Source organism: Danio rerio, chromosome 23 (assembly GCF_049306965.1).
Source record: "Danio rerio strain Tuebingen ecotype United States chromosome 23, GRCz12tu, whole genome shotgun sequence".
Lineage (NCBI taxonomy): Eukaryota > Metazoa > Chordata > Actinopteri > Cypriniformes > Danionidae > Danio > Danio rerio.
Genome location: NC_133198.1, coordinates 45,236,786 through 45,260,801, shown reverse-complemented (window position 1 = coordinate 45,260,801; position 24,016 = coordinate 45,236,786). Strand labels below are relative to the sequence as shown.

Below are 24,016 nucleotides of genomic sequence, written 5' to 3'. Positions count from 1 at the left end.
TTGCAAACCCAGTAGAGGCTGCTTCAGCTGACAAGGCCAGCTTGCAGTGGACTGACTGATTAACTGACCCAACCACCCCCTTCCCTAAACCCAACCGATCTAGAAAATTAAGCCATCGCGGCTGCTTCATTTCACCACGTTTTGAGCCTGTTGTTTATTTATTTATTTATTTTTGATTTTGTTTTACCTGGTTTCTAGAACTGTTCTTCGCCAGACTCAAACCCCATCGTTGCGATGTAACTATGCATTCCAAGTCCACCAACGTACATAGCGAACTACTGGGAAAACTGGTAACACTGGAAAAGCTGTCCACACGGAGGCAAGCTGTCAGCTGGTAGCGCAAAAAGGAACAAAAGCCGTCGGTGGTGTCATATCACCCCATAGCGTTCATTTTACAGATTAAATGGATCCAGATGTACCTCAGGGTACATAATTTGTGGTCTCCAGAAATGTAGACAGGGGTATGTATCCACAATGAGCCTCATTCATTCACTCATTTTTTTTCGGCTTAATTCCTTTATTAATCTGGGGATGCCACAGCGGAATGAACAACAACTTATCTAGCATATGTTTTATGCAGCGGATGCCCATGCAGCTGCAACCCATCACTGGGAACCATTCACAATGAGCCACAGTGAGTGCCTTACTCTGTTAAACATCTCTTGGGAATTATTTGAAAAATAATACAAATTTTATGAACATTTTTGACTTCAACTCTTGTATATAATTATACTTCTAGTAATTCTTGATATGCCAAATGATTAAAAGTTAATGTGAATCTACAGTTTAAAAAGGACTGACACACTCTCATTATGTGATTCATTATTTACCAGGCAGATAAACCAGCAATTATTATGGCGCTCCAAATGATAATGTGATTTATTTCGCTACAGTAAATGAACACAGCTCTGGATTCATTCACAAACTGCTGATCTGAGAGCAGATTTTTTTTTTTTTCATGGAAAGCCCAACATTCCACGTCTGAAGCCTGATTTCCCAAAGTCCTACTAAGGAATTGGAAGGAAAACGAACTGGGAAGAAATTCTGGATTGAGTTCCAACAATCACAAACAGGTGTCTAACATAAACACGGTTCACATCGCTTAGAGAGGACAAGACTTTTTAGAAAAATCTCAGTCTAATAACCAGTGTAGTGCAAAGAGGAATCACACTGAAGCAGCTCTAAAGCAGCTTTTCACATTTATGAAATTCAAATATTTATCAAATATTAGATAATATACAAATGTTGTTAAATGTAGAGAAGATTATTTTCAACACTATATTTTAAATTACCTTTTATTAAAATTTTAGCTGATTTTATTGTTATTATTATTATTATTATTATTATTATTACAAAAAAATTAATTAACTTATTTAAATTTTAGCTCATTTTATTATTATTATTATTAATATTATTGTTATTAATAGTAAAATAATAGTTAATGAACATTTTAAAATTTACTTTTTATTTCAGATTGTTATTATTATTATTGTTATTATTATTATTACAAAAATAGTAAAAAAAAATTAATTACTTTAACTTAAATAATTTAACTTAAGTAAAGGTTTTATTTAAATTTTTATTTTACTTTAAGTTCATTTTATTATTGCTATTATTATTATTATTATTATTATTATTATTATTATTATTATATTAAAAAGATAATGATTTTTTAAATTAACTTTTATTTTAATTTGAGATTATTTTATTATTAATCATATTTATTATTATTATTATTATTATATTAAAAACATAATTAATGAATATTTATAAATTACCTTGTATTTTAAGCCCATTTTACTGTTATTATTAAAAATATTTATTATTATATTACAAAAAATATAGTTATGAATATTTATAAATTAACTTATTTTATTTTAGCTCATTTTATCATTACTGTCATTATTATCACTAAAAATAATAGTTAATGAATAATTAAATAAACTATTATTATTATTATTATTATTATTATTACAAAAATAATAAATAAATATTTTTAAATTAACATTCATTTTATTTTAGCTAATTATTATTATTATTTTATTATTATTATTACTATTTTTATCATTATTATTATCATTATTATTATTATCATTTTTGTTATTATTATTATTATTATTATTATTAATTTTATTATTATATTACAAACATTATAGTTAATATTTTTTTTATAAACTTTAATTGTAATTTTAGCAAAAAAATTATTATCATCATCATCATTACAAAAAATGATAGTTAATGAATATTTAAAATATTATATAATAAATAATAAATATTATAGCGCAGTAAGTAGTGCTGTCGCCTCACAGCAAGAAGGTCGCTGGTTCGAACCTCGGCTAGGTCAGTTGGCATTTCTGTGTGGAGTTTGCATGTTCTCCTCGTGTTTGTGTCATTGCCATTATTAATTGAGCCTTTTCTACAACTTCTAGTAAACATTGTAAAAATTATAATAATCCAATATTTACTCATTTTCAATGCTACAATTAGCGAAAGAAGAGCATGTGGTGTATTACTTTATAAACTTACTATTTTAAAGTAATGAATAGCTTTTTATCTCAATCTTTGTTACATAATCTCAATAATCAAATTCAATAAATCAAATTGCTTTAACTAATCGACAAGTTGAACTTATTTTAAAAAGTAAGTAAATATATTGTAACTGAGATGACTTATTTTCAAAATCATGCAAATTGTTCATTAATCATATTAAGGCAGTGGGATTATTGCTTTATTCGCAACTGTTTTATGCATTATTACAGTTCTGCACATGAGTTTAATTCGCAGCTTTAAATGGAAACACAGCTAGTGGCAACACTCCTCCAAACACACAATGGCCATTGTTTTATCAACATCATTTGTTAACAGCATCCTTGCCAAACGAACATAGATGTAAGCATTTCCCCAAACCACAGCCATTAACAAAACCCAGAGAAATGACAGCCTGTTCCAAACATTGGTCAAGACTCAACCCTGACCTTAATATCAATCCAGTATAAACAAGTACAGTGATCCAGAAACATGGCCTGCCTGGCAAACTCAAACACCAGCAAGCCAAATATCACTTTCACTGATGAACAGCATGCAGAGCAGACACTTTATGCAGAGCAACAGAGATTTAAAGGTCTGAGACAACAACAGCATAAATATTATGACAGAAAAGGCTTAACAGTAAGAATCTTTAACATCTATTACATCTTTCCATTGCACAAGACAAAATTATTCATTCATTTTCCTTCAGCTTAGTCCCTTATTTATCAGGAATCGCCACAGTGGAATGAACCGCCAACTATTCTGGCATATGTTTTATGCAGCGGATGCCCTTCCAGCTGTAACCCAGTACTTGGAAACACCCATACACACTCATTCACACCCACACTCAAACACTATAGCCAATTTAGCTAAGTATATCAACTATAGCGCATGTGTTGAGACTGTAAAGGAAATCTGAGCCGCTGGAAGAAGCCCACACCAACACAATACATACAAAATATTGTGCTGATAATTTTGTTTTCACCTATAGACTATTAAACTTGAAAAGAATGTAAAAACTAATTATCCCCACCTTGACCACAAATCTTCGTAATGCACTATACACATTTAAAGCTGCATGAAACTCCCTTTTCCCATGTTGTGACGTACATCTGATTAAAACTTCCTAAGGATGAAAATAAATTAAGGACGGTGCATGTTTTCATCCTTTGGGATCCGATTGGATTGTTGAAAAAAGGGCGTTGCTAACAAAATTAAGTAAGACTGACAAATTAAAAATGTGCTGATAGCCCCGCCTTAAATTACTGCTATCCCACCCCCAAATAACTGATAGCCCTGCAGCTAAATTGATGATAGTCCCACACCCTAATGATGATACCCCCACCCATAAATGACTGATAGTCCCACCTCTAAATTGATGATAACACGCTGCTAAATACCTAATAGTCCCGCACCTAAAAGATGATAGCCCCACCCATAAATGACTGATAGCCCCGCCCCTAAATTGATGATAGCCCGCTGCTAAATAACTAAGGCCCCGTTTACACTAGTGCGTTTTAGTTTGAAAACGCATAAGTTTTGCTACGGTTACGCCATCCGTCCACACTACGCCGGAGTTCTCGAGCGCCGAAAACGGAGCTTTTTGAAAACGCTGGAGAGGCCGTTTTCATTCTAAAACGCTGCTGCTCCGTCTCAGTGTGGATGGGGAAAGACGGAGACATCTGAAAACGGAGGCGGGGCTGCAAACGTTCGCCTATCTGATTGGGGCTTTTCCTCAATATTAAGTAGCCCACACACAGTTCAGTCTCGCATCCTCTTCTTGTAAGTTCAGACTTCGCAAGTTAGATCAAGGCTGCAGTCTCTTCTTCTCAGTTTGATATGGAAAACATACCGAGGACACGGGTAAATCTTCAAAGGGAACAGTGTACTTTATAACTTCATTCACATCACCTTGGCTACGTTGTTTCACTTTCTCAACAATAAAATGTAAACATGATTTAAGGAACTGCCTATTTTCTTTTTAATATTAGCAACTTATCAGAAATGTTGAGGCGCCGTGCTGCATATATGAGCGTCATCTTCACTGTGTGGATATTTATAACAAAACGGAGCCGATAACAACTGCCTCCTTTCAATTTCAGTGAAAATACGAAACAAACCCTCTCTTTTGCTGAATATCAGTTTTAATAATCGACAATTATAAAAGTATAACATACAATAAGTTTATACATTGTAGGAAATAAAGGCAAGCGATCAGTCAATGTACCTGGATTATCATTAACTTATCTTTGCGCTTAACCTAAACATGTTACCCGTGAACAAGTAACTTAATAGATTCCAATGACCAAAGTCAGGGAATTGGCCTATGTCGTTAGATAAAGACAACAACATGAATGAAATATCACGTTTAGCAAATATAGTGAGATTAGATCCAGCGGGAGATGCGTGATGAGCAGTCCGACAAGCAGAGCTCTCATCTGGGTAGAAATGCTGGAGCGCTTGCCCGAGAGTGTGTGTGTGGTCACGTGATGTGCGTTTTCAGCATTTTGGTGTGGACGGAGAGCTGTTCAGAAACGCTGGGTAAAACGCGAGTGTGGACGCGGATCGTTTTCATTCTACAACGCCGTTTTAAAACTAAAACGCACTAGTGTAAACGGGGCCTAATAGTCTCACACCTAAATGATGATATAGTGACACCCTAAATGACTGAAAGTCCTGCCCTAAATGACGATAGCCCAGCTTAAAAATGGCTGATAGCCCTGCCCCTAAATTACTGATATCCCGAATGACTGATAGTCCTGTCCTAAACGATTTATAATGCCGCCTGTAAGTGACTGATAGTCCCGCCCTAAATGACTGATAGTCCTCCTCTAAATGGCTGATAGTCTCATCCTAAATGATTGATCTAAATTGCTAATAGTTCCGGCCTAAATGATTGTTTGTCCCACTCCTAAATGACTAAGAGTCCTATCCAAAATTACTCATAGTCACGCCATAAATGATTGATAGTCCCACCCCTAAATGGCTCATAGCTCCGCTCTAAATCACTGATAGTCCCACCCCTAAATGGCTGATAGTCCTGCCCCTAAATTACTGACAGCATGCCCTAAATCAGGGATCATCAAACTTGTTCCTGGAGGTCCGGTGTCCTGCAGATTGTAGCTCCAACCCTAATCAAACCCTCCTGAACAAGCTAATCAAGGTCTTACTAGGTATACTTGAAACACCTAGGCAGGCGTGTTGAGGCAAGTTGGAACTAAACCCTGCAGGGCACCGGACCTCCAGGAACGAGATTGGTGACCCCTGCTCTAAATAATTGATAGTCCCACTCCTACATAAATAATAGCTCTGGCCTAAATAATTGATTGTCCTGCCCCTAAAGGGCTGATAGTCCCGCCCCTAAAAATTACTGATAGCTCTGCGCTAAATGATTGATAGTCTCACCTCCGATTTATTGATTGCTCACCCTAAATGACTGATAGTCCCACCCTTAATTAGTCCTGCTCTAAATGACTAATAGCTTTGCCCTAAATGACTGATAGTCCCACCCTAAATGACTGATAGTCCCGTCCTGAATGACTGATAGTCCCACCCTAAATGACTGATAGTCCCGTCCTAAATGCTTAATAGTTCCACCCCTAAATGACTGATAGTCCTGCTCTAAATGACTAATAGTAACGCCCCTAAATGATTATTAGTCCCGCCCTAAATGACTGATAGTCCTGCTCTAAATGACTGATAGTCCCACCGTAAATGGTTAATAGTCCCGCCCTAAATGACTGATAGTCCTGCTCTAAATGACTGATAGTCCCGCCCTTACATTACTGATAGTTCTGCCCTAAATGACTAATAGTCCCGCCCCTACATTACTGATAGTACCGCCCTAAATGACTGATAGTACCGCCCTTAAATGACTGATAGTCCTGCACTAAATGACTGATAATCCCTCACCCTACATTACTGATAGTCCCACCCTAAATGACTGATAGGCACGGCCCTAAATGATTGATAGTCCCGCCCCTACATTACTGATAGTTCCGCCCTAAATGACTATTAGTCCTGCCCTAAATGACTGATAGTCCCGCCCCTACATTACTGATAGTTCCGCCCTAAATGACTATTAGTCCTGCCCTAAATGACTGATAGTCCTGCTCTAAATGACTGATAGTAACGCCCCTAAATGATTATTAGTCCCGCCCTAAATGACTGATAGTCCTGCTCTAAATGACTGATAGTCCCACCGTAAATGGTTAATAGTCCCGCCCTAAATGACTGATAGTCGTGCTCTAAATGACTGATAGTCCCGCCCTTACATTATTGATAGTTCTGCCCTAAATGACTAATAGTCCCGCCCCTACATTACTGATAGTACCGCCCTAAATGATTGATAGTCACGGCTCTAAATGATTGATAGTCCCGCCCCTACATTACTGATAGTACCGCCCTAAATGACTGATAGTACCGCCCCTAAATGACTGATAGTCCTGCACTAAATGACTGATAATCCCTCACCCTACATTACTGATAGTCCCACCCTAAATGACTGATAGGCACGGCCCTAAATGATTGATAGTCCCGCCCCTACATTACTGATAATTCCGCCCTAAATGACTATTAGTCCTGCCATAAATGACTGATAGTCCCGCCCCTACATTACTGATAGTTCCGCCCTAAATGACTATTAGTCCTGCCCTAAATGACTGATAGTCCTGCTCTAAATGACTGATAGTAACGCCCCTAAATGATTATTAGTCCCGCCCTAAATGACTGATAGTCCTGCTCTAAATGACTGATAGTCCCACCGTAAATGGTTAATAGTCCCGCCCTAAATGACTGATAGTCGTGCTCTAAATGACTGATAGTCCCGCCCTTACATTACTGATAGTTCTGCCCTAAATGACTAATAGTCCCGCCCCTACATTACTGATAGTACCGCCCTAAATGATTGATAGTCACGGCTCTAAATGATTGATAGTCCCGCCCCTACATTACTGATAGTACCGCCCTAAATGACTGATAGTACCGCCCCTAAATGACTGATAGTCCTGCACTAAATAACTGATAATCCCTCACCCTACATTACTGATAGTCCCACCCTAAATAATTGATACTCACGGCCCTAAATGATTGATAGTCCCGCCCCTACATTACTGATAGTTCCGCCCTAAATGACTATTAGTCCTGCCCTAAATGACTGATAGTCCCGCCCCTACATTACTGATAGTTCCGCCCTAAATGACTATTAGTCCTGCCCTAAATGACTGATAGTCCTGCTCTAAATGACTGATAGTAACGCCCCTAAATGATTATTAGTCCCGCCCTAAATGACTGATAGTCCTGCTCTAAATGACTGATAGTCCCACCGTAAATGGTTAATAGTCCCGCCCTAAATGACTGATAGTCGTGCTCTAAATGACTGATAGTCCCGCCCTTACATTACTGATAGTTCTGCCCTAAATGACTAATAGTCCCGCCCCTACATTACTGATAGTACCGCCCTAAATGATTGATAGTCACGGCTCTAAATGATTGATAGTCCCGCCCCTACATTACTGATAGTACCGCCCTAAATGACTGATAGTACCGCCCCTAAATGACTGATAGTCCTGCACTAAATGACTGATAATCCCTCACCCTACATTACTGATAGTCCCACCCTAAATGACTGATAGGCACGGCCCTAAATGATTGATAGTCCCGCCCCTACATTACTGATAGTTCCGCCCTAAATGACTATTAGTCCTGCCCTAAATGACTGATAGTCCCGCCCCTACATTACTGATAGTTCCGCCCTAAATGACTATTAGTCCTGCCCTAAATGACTGATAGTCCTGCTCTAAATGACTGATAGTAACGCCCCTAAATGATTATTAGTCCCGCCCTAAATGACTGATAGTCCTGCTCTAAATGACTGATAATCCCTCACCCTACATTACTGATAGTCCCACCCTAAATAATTGATACTCACGGCCCTAAATGATTGATAGTCCCACCCCTACATTACTGATAGTTCCGCCCTAAATGACTATTAGTCCTCCCCTAAATGACTGATAGTCCTGCCCTTACATTACTGATAGTACCGCCCTAAATGACTGATAATCCCGCCCCTACATTACTGATAGTTCCGCTCCGGTTTCCCCTAAAAGTCCAAAGACATGCGGTATAGGTGAATTGGGTAGGCTAAATTGTCCGTCCCAAAACATCATGTGCTGGATAAGTTGGCGGTTTATTCCATTTATGCAGTAGGTTACTGTATTATAAAGTAGCATTGTGAAAATTACTGTATATTCTACAGTAAAGATGTAAAGTACTCACAATTCTGTAAATACACATAGAGCAAAATCAATGGTGCTGTAAATGTGAATACAGTACTTTTGCTGTAACTGATTTACAGTAAGCTACTGGCGAACTGCTGCTAGGATGTTACTGTAGATTCTACGGGAAATTGTTAACATTGTACTATAAAACCTACAGTACTATATAAACAACATATACAACACTACTATATATAAACAAAACACATACGGTACTACTGACACAAGCCAGAACACATGACAGTAGATAACACACCTGTTTAAGATCAAAACACACACACACACACAAAAGACAGCTGGAATCATTTCACATGCCCTGCAAATCTCAATAAACTTTGAGGAAAAAGCACAGATGTGATGTAGTATCAATGCATAATTCATGCAAGAGTCGAAGCTTCCTAAAACAGTCTAAACACATCAGAAAATCAGCAGCACTGCACAGTCATGCTAAATTTGTAATGAGAAGCTTGCTTTAAATTGAAAAAGTGGGATCTCACTATGCATAAAAGCTCAGTCACACTTTATTTTAAGGTACATTCTTGCTATTATTGCAATTAACAAACCATGCACTAACTAATTCGCTGTATATTAATAGTTATTAAGTAGTTGAATTTACACTGCAAAAAATGCTTTATACTTTGAATTTATAATAACTAATTATAAGCACCAAATTGGCAGTTTAATGAGTTAAAATTTGTGTATAAACGACTATATTTTTATTGCTTGTGCAGAAAATGCTTCTTTATTGCAAAATTTTAGATATATGGACTAGAGACTAGACATTTTGTAGTGTAAACTCAACTACTACCCTAGTAACTATTAATAAGCAGCACATTAGGAGTTTAATGAGTTAAAATTCTTGTAAAAATGACTACAATTTTTTTTATTATTTTTTAATTATTTATTTATTTCTTTTTGCTTGTGCAGAAAATGCTTCTTGATTAAACATGTTTTAGATATTTGGAACAGAAACAATAATTGTTTTGCAGTTAACTCAGCTACTACCGTGATAACTATTAACAAGCAGCAAATTAGGAGTTTAATGAGCGAAAAATTCATGTAAAAATGACTATATTGTTTAATCTTGTGCAGAAAATGCTTCTTGATTGAAGAGTTTTAGATATCTGGACCAGAAACAAGACATTTTTTGCACTGTAAAGTCAACTACGACCTTATTAACTATTAATAAGTAGCAAATTAGGAGTTTAATAAGTTAAAATTCTTGTAAAAACCACTAAATTTTATTTGCTTGTGCAGAAAATGTTTCTTGATTAAGAATTGTTAGATATTTGGACTAGAAACAAGACATTTTTTGCAGTGTAAACTCAACTACTACCTTAATAATAATTATAAGCACCAAATTGGAAGTTTAATGAGTTAAAATTTGTGTATAAACGACTATATTTTTATTGCTTGTGCAGAAAATGCTTCTTTATTGAAAAATTTTAGATATATGGACTAGAGACAATACATTATGCAGAGTAAACTCAACTACTACCCTAGTAACTATTAATAAGCAGCACATTAGGAGTTTAATGAGTTAAAATTCTTGTAAAAATGACTAGAAAAATTTTTATTATTTTTTTTAATTATTTATTTATTTATTTTTGCTTGTGCAGAAAATGCTTCTTGATTAAACATGTTTTAGATATTTGGAACAGAAACAATAATTGTTTTGCAGTTAACTCAGCTACTACCTTGATAACTATTAACAAGCAGCAAATTAGGAGTTTAATGAGCGAAAAATTCATGTAAAAATGACTATATTGTTTAATTTTGTGCAGAAAATGCTTCTTGATTGAAGAGTTTTAGATATCTGGACCAGAAACAAGACATTTTTTGCACTGTAAAGTCAACTACGACCTTACTAACTATTAATAAGTAGCAAATTAGGAGTTTAATAAGTTAAAATTCTTGTAAAAACCACTATATTTTATTTGCTTGTGCAGAAAATGCTTCTTGATTAAGAATTGTTAGATATTTGGACTAGAAACAAGACATTTTTTGCAGTGTAAACTCAACTACTATCTTAATAATAATTATAAGCACCAAATTGGAAGTTTAACAAGTTAAAATTTGTGTATAAACGACTATATTTTTATTGCTTGTGCAGAAAATGCTTCTTTATTGAAAAATTTTAGATATATGGACAAGAGACTAGACATTTTGTAGTGTAAACTCAACTACTACCCTAGTAACTATTAATAAGCAGCACATTAGGAGTTTAATGAGTTAAAATTCTTGTAAAAATGACTAGAATTTTTATTATTATTATTTTTTAAATTATTTCTTTATTTATTTTTGCTTGTGCAGAAAATGCTTCTTGATTAAAGATGTTTTAGATATTTGGAACAGAAACAATAATTGTTTTGCAGGTAACTCAGCTACTACCGTGATAACTATTAACAAGCAGCAAATTAGGAGTTTAATGAGCGAATAATTCATGTAAAAATGACTATATTGTTTAATCTTGTGCAGAAAATGCCTCTTGATTGAAGAGTTTTAGATATCTGGACCAGAAACAAGACATTTTTTGCACTGTAAAGTCAACTACGACCTTATTAACTATTAATAAGTAGCAAATTAGGAGTTTAATAAGTTAAAATTCTTGTAAAAACCACTAAATTTTATTTGCTTGTGCAGAAAATGTTTCTTGATTAAGAATTGTTAGATATTTGGACTAGAAACAAGACATTTTTTGCAGTGTAAACTCAACTACTACCTTAATAATAATTATAAGCACCAAATTGGAAGTTTAACAAGTTAAAATTTGTGTATAAACGACTATATTTTTATTGCTTGTGCAGAAAATGCTTCTTTATTGAAAAATTTTAGATATATGGACAAGAGACAAGACATTATGCAGTGTAAACTCAACTACTACCCTTGTAACTATTAATAAGCAGCACATTAGGAGTTTAATGAGTTAAAGTTCTTGTAAAAAACACTATATTTTATTTGCTTGTGCAGAAAATGCTTCTTGATTAAGAATTGTTAGATATTTGGACTAAAAACAAGACATTTTTGCAGAGTAAACTCAACTACTACCTTACTAACTGTAATATATGGCAAATCAAGAGTTTAATGAGCTAAAATTCTTGTAAAAACATTTTTATTTTTTTTTTGCTTGTGCAGAAAATGCTTCTTGATTGAAGAATTTTAGATATTTGGATTAGAAAAAAGACAAAATCTCTTAACTGTACTACTACTAACTATTACTACTACTAATAATAGCACTAATTATCATATCATATCAAAGTTACCTTAACCCTCATGCTTTTCATATTCATAACCCTGATGTTACTGAAAAGACTCAATCCTATAAAAGATACAGTAATATGCAAAACACATGACAGCAGATACAATATAACCTCAAACAAAACAGCTGGAATTGGATCACTGCTCAAACTCAATAAGGAATAAAGTCTTACCTTAGTTTTTTTTTGTGTTAGGAGACTCCAAACAGAGTTATAGCAAACGTCCAGCGTGTCGAAGCTTCCTAAAAGAGTCCAAACACATCATAAAATCAGCAGCGCTGGAGAGACACGGTCATCCGTTGCAGCTTCCAGATGTGTGAAGAGAAAAAGAGGGAGAGATTTCAGACAAGAGGAAAGTGGTGTCGCCAGAAAAAATTAACGTCGCTTTTCCATGATTGTAGTTGAAATATGAGGCTTTGGATTTCGTATTTTGGGGAAGATCATTTTGCATGTATAGTACAGTGAATGGGTGTGCGATGATCTTATCTTCAACTGTAAACAACATTATGAGTTTGTCATTGACATTGAGGAAGTTCGTGAAGCGTTAGGAAACAAATGGATCAAGTAGAAGAACATGTGCTTTTGATTTGTCTTTGAAACCTATAATTTATATGCATCCTGCTGAATCAAATTGCATGATGTTTGAATTCATCACCGGTTTTTGATGTATTGTGCAGTAAGTTTGCAAATAAACTGCAAAATGCAAACTGTAAATGTTTGCAGTTTGCTGATTTATATGGAGGCGAGGCAGTGACGCAGTAGTGCTGTAGCCTCACAGCATGAAGGTCGCTGGTTCGAACCTCAGCTCAGTTAGCGTTTCTGTGTGGAGTTTGCATGTTCTCCCTGCCTTCGCGTCCTCCGGGTGCTCCGGTTTCCCCCACAGTCCAAAGACATGCGGTACAGGTGAATTGGGTAGGCTAAATTGTCCTTAGTGTATGAGTGTGTGTGTGGATGTTTCCCAGAAGTGGGTTGCGGCTGGAAGGGCATCCGCCGCGTAAAAACTTGCTGGATAAGTTGGTGGTTCATTCCACTGTGGCGACCCCGGATTAATAAAGGGACTAAGCCGACAAGAAAATGAATGAATTAATAATTTATATGGTACAAATATTAAATGGCATTATGATTTTAGAAAAGCGTCACGGTGGTGCATTGGGTAGCATGATCACCGCACAGCAAGAAGGTCACTGGTTCGAGCCTCGGCTGGGTCAGTTGGCGTTTCTGTGTGGAGTTTGCATGTTCTCCTCGTGTTCGCGTGGGTTTCCTCTGGGTGCTCGTTTCCCCTCACAGTCCAAAGATATGCGGTACAGGTGAATTGGGTAGGCTAAACTGTCCGTAGTGTATGTTTGTGGATGAGTGTGTATGGATGTTTCCCAGTGATGGGTTGCAGATGGAAGGGCATACGCTGTGTAAAACATATGGTGGATTAGTTGGCAGTTCGTTTCACTCCAGATTAATGAAGTAATAAAGCCAAAAATAAAATGATTGAATGAACGAAAACAATAAAAAGCTCATGGATGGATGGATGGATGGATGGATGGATGGATAGATGGATGGATTGAGATTATCGATGGATGGATGGATCGATGGGTTGATGCATGGATATTATCAATGGATGCATGGATGATGGATGGATGGTTGGATTGAGATTACCGATGGATGGATGGATGGATGGATGGATGGATGGATGGATTGAGATTATCAATGGATGGATGGATGGATGGATGGATGGATGGATGGATGGATGGATGGATGGATGGATGGATGGATGAATGGATTGAGATTATCAATGGATGGATGGATGGATGGATGGATGGATGGATGGATGGGTTGATGCATGGATATTATCAATGGATGCATGGATGATGGATGGATGGATGGATTGAGATTATCGATGGATGGATGGATGGATGGATGGATGGATTGAGATTATCAATGGATGGATGGATGGATGGATGGATGGATTGAGATTATTGATGGATGGATGGATTTTATTGATGGATGGATATTATCAATGGATGCATGGATGATGGATGGGGATTATTGAATAATGAATGGATGGAGATTATCAATGAATAGATAGATGGAGATTATCGATGGATTAATGGATGGATGGACATTATCAATGGATTGAGGGGTTAGATTGATGGATGGACATTATTGATGGATGGATGGAGATTATTGATGGATGGATTGATGGATGGACATTTTTGATGGATGGAATGATTGATGAATGTATGGATATTATCGATGAATTGATGGATGGATGAAAGGATGGATTGATAGATGGAGATTATTGATGGATGGATGGAGATTAGTGGTGGATAAATAGATATAGAGATTATCGATGGATGGATTAATGAATGAATGAATGGAGATTATCGATAAATGGACGGATTGATGGATGGAGATTATTAATGGATGGATGGAATGGATGGATGGATGGATGGATGGATGGATGGATGGATGAAGATTATCATTTGAACTACTTATCGATGGATAGAATGATTAAGATAGAAATATGGAATAAGAAAAAGATAGAAAAACAGACAAGTAGACGGACGGATAGACAGAAGGATGGACGGAGGGAGGGACGGAGGGACGGACGGACGGATAGACATACAGGCAGACAGGCAGGCAGGCAGACAGGCAGGCAGGCAGGCAAACAGACAGACAGACAGACAGACAGGTAGATAGATAGATAGATAGATAGATAGATAGATAGATAGATAGATAGATAGATAGATAGATAGATAGATAGATAGATAGATAGATAGATAGATAGATAGATAGATAGATAGATAGATAATGAATGGATGAACAAAGAAATAAATGGATGAAGTGAAAGAAAGAAAGAATATGGACTTGTTTCAGGACATTAGCGTGTGGATAAAGCGAGCGGATACAGAATCCTCAAACCCAGCAAGGACAAACTCTAATGTAAAAAGCGGAAAGCAGATCTCATGTAAACATCTTTGACTGCCATTAACTCCAACTGCTGCACTCGCAGACTTTCTAAATGTGCTGAAATCTCCTCTTAATGGCTTTGAAATCAGACAATGGAGAAGAAGAAAAGAGGGTCAGACGAATGCTCACATTCGTGCTGATGAAAAAGCAAAAGGTACATCCAGGAGAGCTTAACCTGAAAAACGAATGCACCCACTGTCACGTTACTCTGTTTCTGCATTCATTCATTCTGTTTCTGCATTCATTTTGTTGTTTAGCTCGTCTAACAAATCTAATAATGTGATCTAGCTTTCTAATAAACCTGGCATTGTACGCTAGGTATATTTCTGTCTCTGTAGCTTATTTGAAAGACACGTTGGATAAACATCTACTAAATAAAGAACATTTGTACTGTATTAGCAACAACAGAGCGCTATTTCCAGCATTCATTCAATGCGTGATGTTGTTTCTGTCTGAATATTTAATAATCGCTTGTTCAGTTTCTCGTATACTTCAGATTGAGTAAATTTAACATACAAAATTTAAATGTTATTGTTTATTATTATCAATTGCTTGTTTTACTTCAAACAAAATGCTGAGCTATTACAACTCAAGCTTTGGTAAAATATGGGGTTAATAATTAAATTGAAAACAGTTGGGTTTATCCATTTCTTACCAGATGTGTTAAAACATTATCTGTATATGCTATCGAATACGTTTTATACCTATATCCGACACTATATAATAATTTTGAATATTTAATAAATATAGACTTTTATATTTATATATTTTTATATGATACATTTTAATATGATATGGTGCAATGCAGTGGGTAGCACAATCGCCTCACAGCAAGAAGGTTGCTAGTTCAAGCCTCTGCTGGGCCAGTCGGCATTTCTGTGCGTGTGTTTGTATGTGAGATTGTCATGTTCCCCCTGTGTTGGCGTGGGTTTCCTCCGGGTGCTCCGGTTTCCCCCACTGTCCAAGGTCATGCACTACAAGTGAATTGGGTAAGCTAAATTGGCTGTAGTGTGTGTGTGCGATAGAGTGAGTATGGGTGTTTTCCAGTGAGGGGTTGCATATGGAAGAGCTTCCGCTTTGTAAAACATGTGCTGGATAAGTTAGCGGTTCATTCTGCTGTGGCGACCCCATACTAATAAAGGAACTAAGCTAAAAAGAAAATGAATGAATGAATTAATGAACACTGGGTTATTTCAACTCAAATTTGGATAAAATATGGACAAAACCAACTGCTGTGATTTTTTTTTATTTAATTTCTGAGCCAAATTTATATTATTCATTCAATCTTTCATTTCCTTTTCATACTTTTCTGTCATTTCAAAATGTCACTTTATTTTTCACCTTGTGACAGTACAATAGGCTATGAGCATGTGTCAAACATTTTGGTGAATTACATTTGTTTTGGCCTGGATATGTACAGTGTATCCTAAAAATATTCATAGCGCTTTATTTTTTCCACATTTCTTTATGTTACAGCCTTATTTCAAAATGGATTGAATTCATTTATTTCCTCAACATTCTACACACAATCCCCCATAATGACACTGTGAAAAAAGATTTCTTGAAATTGTAGCAGATTTATTACAAATAAAAAAAAACTGAAAACTCACATGTACATCAGTATTCACAGCCTTTGCTGTGAAGCTCTAAATTGAGCTTAGGTACATTCTGTTTCCACTGACCATTCTTGAGATGTATTAGCAGCCTTATTGGAGTTCACCTGTGGTCAATTCAGTTGATTGGACATGATTTGAAAAGGCATACACCTGTCTAAATAAGTTCCTAGGGTCAAAAAGTCCCAGGTATGTCAAAGCACAAACCAAGCATGAAGACAAAGGAACTGTCTGTAGACCTCCGAGACAGGATTGTCTCAAGGCACAAGGCTGGGGAAGGTTACAGGAAAACTCTAAAAAGTTCAGATGAACACAGTGGCCTCCATCAATCATAAGTGGAAGATGTTTGGAACCACCAGGACTCTTCCTAGAGCTGGCCGGCCATCTAAGCTGACTGATCGGGGAAGGGCCTCAGTCAGGGAGGTGATCAACATTTGGAGAAAACCAGGCACCACTCATCACCAGGCTCATACCATCCCTAGTGGCAGAATCATGCTATGGGGATGTTTTTCAGCAGCAGGAACTGGAAAACTAGCCAGGATAGAGGGAAAGATGAATGCAGCAATGTACAGAGACATCCTGAATGAAAACCTGCTTTAGAGTGCTCTTGACTTGGGCGACGGTTCACTTTCCAACAGGACAATGATCCAAAGCACACCACCAAAATATCAATGGAGTGGCTACACAACAACTCGGTGAATGTCCTTGAGTGGTCCAGCCAGATCCCAGACCTTAATCCTATTGAACGTCTCTAGAGAGATCTGAAAATGGCTGTACATCGTCGCTTCCAATTCAACCTGATAGAGCATGAGAGGTCCTGCAAAGAGGAATGGGCAAAAAATCCCAAAGACAGGTGTGCCAAAGTTGTAGCAACATATTTAATAAGACTTGAAGTTGTAATTGCTGCTAAAGAAGCATCAACACAGTACTGCGCAAAGGCTGTGAGTACTTATGTACATGTGATGTTTCAGGTTTTTTCACATTATGGTGTATTGTTTGTAAAATTCTGAGGAAATAAAAGAATTTAATCCGTTTTCCAGTGACAAAAAAAAATGTGAAAAAGTGAAGCGTTATGAATGAGAGCGTTATGAATGAGAGTTAAAAGGTAAAAGGTTTATAATATGGTAGTATCTTTAACAGCGTGTCACAACCAGCGATCGCTTACCAGAACATCGCTGGTTCTCACACGAACTTGAAACTACATTTCCGCATTTCCCAGGACTACATTTTCAAACATGCACTGCTCCCAAACACGCACGCCTGCTCACTCATGTATCCTGATTGCAAGCACCAGCTGAGCCTTGTTCACAGACTGATTTCATTCATTCATAAGCCACTCTCTCACGCTACCAGTGTGCCGAGTCTTGTTTCCCTGTGTACATTACAACACGTTTCCCTGTCTTGTTTCTCTGTGTATCGATCCCAGCCTTGTACCTTTGTCTTCCTGTTTAGCTGCCTGCCTTTTGACCATTTGCCTGTTTAAACATTTACGATTCTGGACTGCCTTTATATACCTGTTTGCACCTGATTTGACCATTGCTTGCCTGATATTTGAATAAACTGCATATTGGATCTTACCTCCTGTTGTCTCCTGTCACTCCACCCCAGTCGTGGTAACACAGCGTGATCAGCGTAGCTCGTAGAACGCATGCCAACACACGCTGACACGTTCGAGCATGAACTCGATTCGAATCCGTGTCTGATGAACTCATACTTCTTTTTTTTCCCCGCTACATATCAGATTTTGCCTACTCTTCATCACGAGGAAGACAATTAGGAATCATTAATAAGACTGTGCATTTTTTTTTTTCATTCATTTTCTTGTCGGCTTAGTCCCTCTATTAATCTGGGGTCGCCACAGCGGAATGAACCGCCAATTTATCCAGCAAGTTTTTACGCAGCGGATGCCCTTCCAGCCGCAACCCATCTCTGGGAAACATCCACACAAACATTCACACACACACTCATACACTACAGACAATTTAGCCTACCCAATTCACCTGTACCGCATGTCTTTGGACTGTGAGGGAAACAGGAGCACCCGGAGGAAACCCACGCGAACGCAGGGAGAACATGCAAACTCCACACAGAAACGCCAACTGAGCCAAGGATCGAACCAGCGACCCAGCGACCTTCTTGCTGTGAGGCGAACGTGCCACCTACTGCGCCACTGCATCGCCCTTTTTAATTTTTTTATTTTATTACATTAACTGAATGGAAATGTTTCTGATTTACGTATGAAAATTCATCTTCAGATGGCGCCTTTATAGCAATGTGTGTGCAGTAGATCGCTCCGATTACATTGGGCAAACCGGCGATCGCTGCAAATTGCGCTTTAATGTTTGGCTGGTCAAGTACATGGTATGGAAACCTTATATACCCGCTAGACATGCGGATGAACCTGTCTCATACAGCTGCCCTTACACGGCTCAAAGACACGTTGTAGTGTGCAATTTAACACAACTGCCTCTAGGAGTCGCCAATGGAAATAAAACAGACACACAAGAAATGCACGCACGCAAGGCATGAAGTTGGCATGGACTAACGCACATTGCCAAGTTCATTTCATCGTTAGTAAATCCAAACGTGAGCGTGAAACCTGGCGCACGCAAAGTTTTTGTGCGTACGCAGCGTTGATACTTTAGGCCCCAGATGTTTTACATCCCATTAGATTGTATTTTTTTAAATAACCAGTCCAGGAGATGGTGCTGATCGACAGCAGGATTAGTTCATAGACGTTAAAAGCATGTAAAATAGATTTAAACATTTAATTTCGAAGCTGTCCGAATGTGACTGTTTACATGCATCAGCTGCCGACTGGAAGTTTAACGCCTCCTAATTGTGCATACATGAAAAGCATCATAGGTCATTTCGCGCTCTAAGAAAACGGTCTAAAGCGCATGTTTTTAGACTGTGGGTGAAAACAGAGCACCCGAAGGGAACCCAAGCCAACACGGGTCCAGTCAGGACTCGAACCAGCAACCTTCTTGTTGTAAGGAAACAGTGTTAACCACAGCCACCCCATACATGCATTCTTTAGTATAAATAACACAGCCTTCAAAATGTTTTTGAGTGAGTTTGCTTTTTTATCATTCAACATGAGTGGAAATACTGTTCATTTTTTAAATGAGAAAAGAAATGAGTAAATAATGAAAATACCTGACATAACTAGCCTTAACAGAAACCAGCACACACAAAAATATTCATTCCATTCCTAAAATATTGGCATATGACAACCTTATGATTTCATGTCTCGTGAAAGACCAAGTATCATTAATGTTTGATTTCAGGTTTCCTCAAGAGGACTTGTGGATGAAGCTCCATAAAGTACTCCAGTCATTACTAATTAAACGCACTGCATTCCTTTAAAAGTCATTTACGGAGAAAAATAAATGAACACACGTTCAGTGTCAGAGTAAGTCAGACTCACCTTCAACCCCATGAACACTTCAAATCTCAAATGGAAACTGAATAAACCTGCAAACATACGAGAATAACCTCATTTATCCAGTCTAGACACGTTTTTCTTTTAAGCCTAATAATAAACCGCGCTGAAAACAGCTTGTCCTGCAAATCACCTGTGACTCTTACTCGAAAGATTAACTTGAATTGCATGAAATAATGCAGAAATATATCAGGCTGCAGCAATTACCCACGATTTAAAATATTTAGCATCAGATATGATACATGTTAATAATGCAGATAGATAGATAGATAGATAGATAGATAGATAGATAGATAGATAGATAGATAGATAGATAGATAGATAGATAGATAGATAGATAGATAGATGATAGATAGATAGATAGATAGATAGATAGATAGATAGATAGATAGATAGATAGATAGATAGATAGATAGATAGATAGATAGATAGATAAATAGATAGATAGATAGATAGATAGATAGATAGATAGATAGATAGATAGATAGATAGATAGATAGATAGATAGATAGACAAACAAAAAGACTGATGAATGGAAGGACAGAAATACAAACAAAAGGATGGATGGATGGATGGATGATTGAATGGATGGATGGATGGATGGATGATTGGATGGATGATTGGATGGATGATTGGATGGATGGATAGATGGAAGGATGGAGATTATCAACTGATGGATGGATGGATATTATTGATGGATGGATAGATGGATGGAGATTATCAATTCATGTATGAATGAATGAATGACTAAATGAATGACTGAATGAATGAATGAATGACTGAATGAATGAATGAATGAATGAATGAATGAATGAATGAATGAATGAATGAATGAATGAATGAAAATATTGATGCATGGATAGATGGATGGAGATTATCAACTGAGGGATGGATGGATGGATGGATGGGATTATGAATGAATGAATGAATGAATGAATGAATGAATGAATGAATGAATGAATCAATGAATGAATATATTGATGGATGGATAGATAGATGGATGGATGGAGATTATTAACTGATGGATCGATGGATGGATGGATATCATTGATAGATGGATAAATGGATGGAAGGAGATTATCAATTGATGGATGAATGAATAATATGGATGGATGGATGGATGGATGGATGATGGAAAATATTGATGGATGAATAGATGGATGGAGATTATCAACTGATGGATGGATGGTTGGAATTTATTGATGGATGGATGGATGGATGGATGGATGGATGGGTAGATTATCAATTGATGGATGGATATTATAGATGTATGTATGAATGGATGTATGGATGGATGGATGAATGACAGATGATATTGATGGATGGATGACTGGATGAATGGAGATTATCAATTGATGGATGGGTGGATAGATGGATGGATGGATGGATGGATGGATATTATTACCGGATGGATGGAAATTATTGATGGATGGATGAATGGATGGATGGATGGATAGAGATTACCAATTGATGGATGGATGAATGGATAGATGGATGGTTGGAAGGATGGATGGATGGACGGATGGATATTATTGATAGATGGATGGATGGAGATTACCAATTGATCGATGGATGGATAGATGGAACAATAGACAGAAGGACAGACAGATGCATGGATAGATGAACAGGTAGATAGAACAATAGATGGACAGATGTCTACTAGAAACATCCTCTATCGGACAAATTGATGGACAGACAGATAGAAGGAATGCTAGAAAGATAGAATTACTGATAGACAGATAATAGGTAAAATGCTACTGTCTGAGCTAAAGTGATCTGATAGGTTGACACTTCCGTGGTGTTTGGTTCTGGTAGCGAGCATGAAGCAGCGCCGGATGGATCCACAATTCAATTCAGCAAGGCTTGACGTCACCCATTCAAAGACAATGGCAAGCGTTGACGCTGACGCACCGTGTGAGTCGGGCATAAGTGCACCTGCGCTCTGCACTGTGGATCATGCACTTACACCATTAAAATATAACACCATAAGTTTACATTTTTCCTTGAAATCTACATATTGGGCATGTGCCTGTGGCTAAAGTAAGTGCTAAAATTATCCAGAAACAGATTTACATACAACTCTAGGAATTAGCATTAGAAATTTGATTTACTAGCATTAAATGAAGAATTAAAATTAGCATTAGAAATAAATGCATTGGAAATTAAAGAAATAAGAAACCAAATGCACTGATTTTACCTTAATTTTAAGGGTTGTGAATATTAATGAGCACCAACATCCTCCAAACTAAATTATGACTCTGTTTAGCCTTTGGAATCGACCAACAAACATAGCCTCTGCACATTAAACTACGATAATAGAAAGCATTTCAGAAAGAAAACGCCACTGTTTCGGGTGGCTAAACACCTGCTTGGATCTTGCAGGTTAATAAAAATCCTCTTTCCTTTTTACTCCTCTGTGTCTGGTGACTGGGAACTTGCGGAAACGGACAATAAAACTGATGGCCTAGAAATATACAGCCTGAAAACACTTCCTGGAGAAGCGACAACACTCCGTCGGTCTGACCGGTAAACACTCCCTAAGGTCAGACAACAGATGAGACCTACAACCTGCTGTTGGACCTCAAATTTGTAGTTCATCTCTCCTCTGAAATTTGGAAAACAGGACGTGATTTAAGCTCTACTATGCGTGTTGAGTTCATCAAGGGTGCATGCGATGCTTGAGTTCAGCTCTCAAGAGATGAAGCTACATGAAAACAATCTGAAAGCGAAGCACACTGAGATATGTGGGATTCAATAAAACGCCTACATAGAAACGAAAGGCTCTTAACGGTCATTTCAGCATTAGCAGCTGCTGTAGCTACTATAAAATGAGCATAACTTTCTCAAGCTGAAACCAAAGAAAAAACACAATATAAAAATCCTGAATCGCTTAAGGTGCTGTTCATTACACTTATTTTACTCTATTGCAAATTCAATATCTGAATCATCAAAACGCTGTTCACATTGGATGTGCGCTGAATGCTGAAGGCTCACCTTTATGACTTGTAATTAACCTTGTTAATGGAATAGCAGAACAGCCAACGAGTTATAGCCTTGTTATTATATGGCTTATTGTAATACTTGGTTTTTATTGGTCAATTACGACATATGTTATTTCCGTAGGTATGTTATTCCTAGATAACCACTGAACAACAAGCTCATACAAGTATTTCAGATTACCTTCACCGTTATACTTTTTTACACTGTTATGCACCATCTTGAGACAGAAAAAGTAGTAGGTAGTAGCTAGTAGTTGTAGGAGATGCAGGGAGGATTGACTGCGATGATGGGGTTGGAATCCGGCGAAGACATGTGTCCAGAAAGCAGTAAGTAAAACAAAAACAGAAGCCAGAAAATAAAATATACAAGTAAATACCAGAGTGGGGTGATGCAGTGGTGCAGTAGGTAGTGCTGTCGCCTCACAGCTAGAAGGTCGCTAGTTCGAGCCTCGGCTGGGTCAGTTGGCGTTTCTGTGTGGAGTTTGCATGTTCTCCCTGCGTTCGTGTGGGTTTCCTCCGGGTGCTCCGGTTTCCCCCACAGTCCACAGACATGCGGTACAGGTGAATTTGGTAGGCTGAATTGTCCGTAGTGTATGAGTGTGTGTGTGAATGCGTGTGTGGATGTTTCCCAGAGATGGTTTGCGGCTAGAAGGGCATCCGCTGCGTAAAAAACTTGCTGGATAAGTTGGCGGTTCATTGCGCTGTGGCGACCCCGGATTAATAAAGGGACTAAGCCGACAAGAAAAGGAATGATTGAATGAATCGCTTAAGGTGCTGTTCATTACACTTATTTTACTCTATTGCAAATTCAATATCTGAATCATCAAAACGCTGTTCACATTGGATGTGCGCTGAATGCTGAAGGCTCACCTTTATGACTTGTAATTAACCTTGTTAATGGAATAGCAGAACAGCCAACGAGTTATAGCCTTGT

At 37.5% G+C, this 24,016-nt stretch overlaps 1 protein-coding gene across 6 annotated transcripts in view; it reads right to left on the bottom strand.

The window, feature by feature from the left end:
* podn (podocan) overlaps nucleotides 1-12,639 on the bottom strand; it is a 55,320-nt gene extending 42,681 nt beyond the window's left edge. The window contains exon 1 of one of the 6 annotated variants that reach the window (XR_012398723.1): nucleotides 12,236-12,590. The gene's annotated coding sequence lies outside the window, so the exon portion shown is untranslated. Of the gene's footprint in view, nucleotides 1-12,235 lie in introns of all 6 variants that reach the window. The other 5 variants (XR_012398725.1, XR_012398724.1, XM_021473738.3 and 2 more) reach the window with 5 other exon arrangements.
* Nucleotides 12,640-24,016: the final 11,377 nt, after the last annotated feature.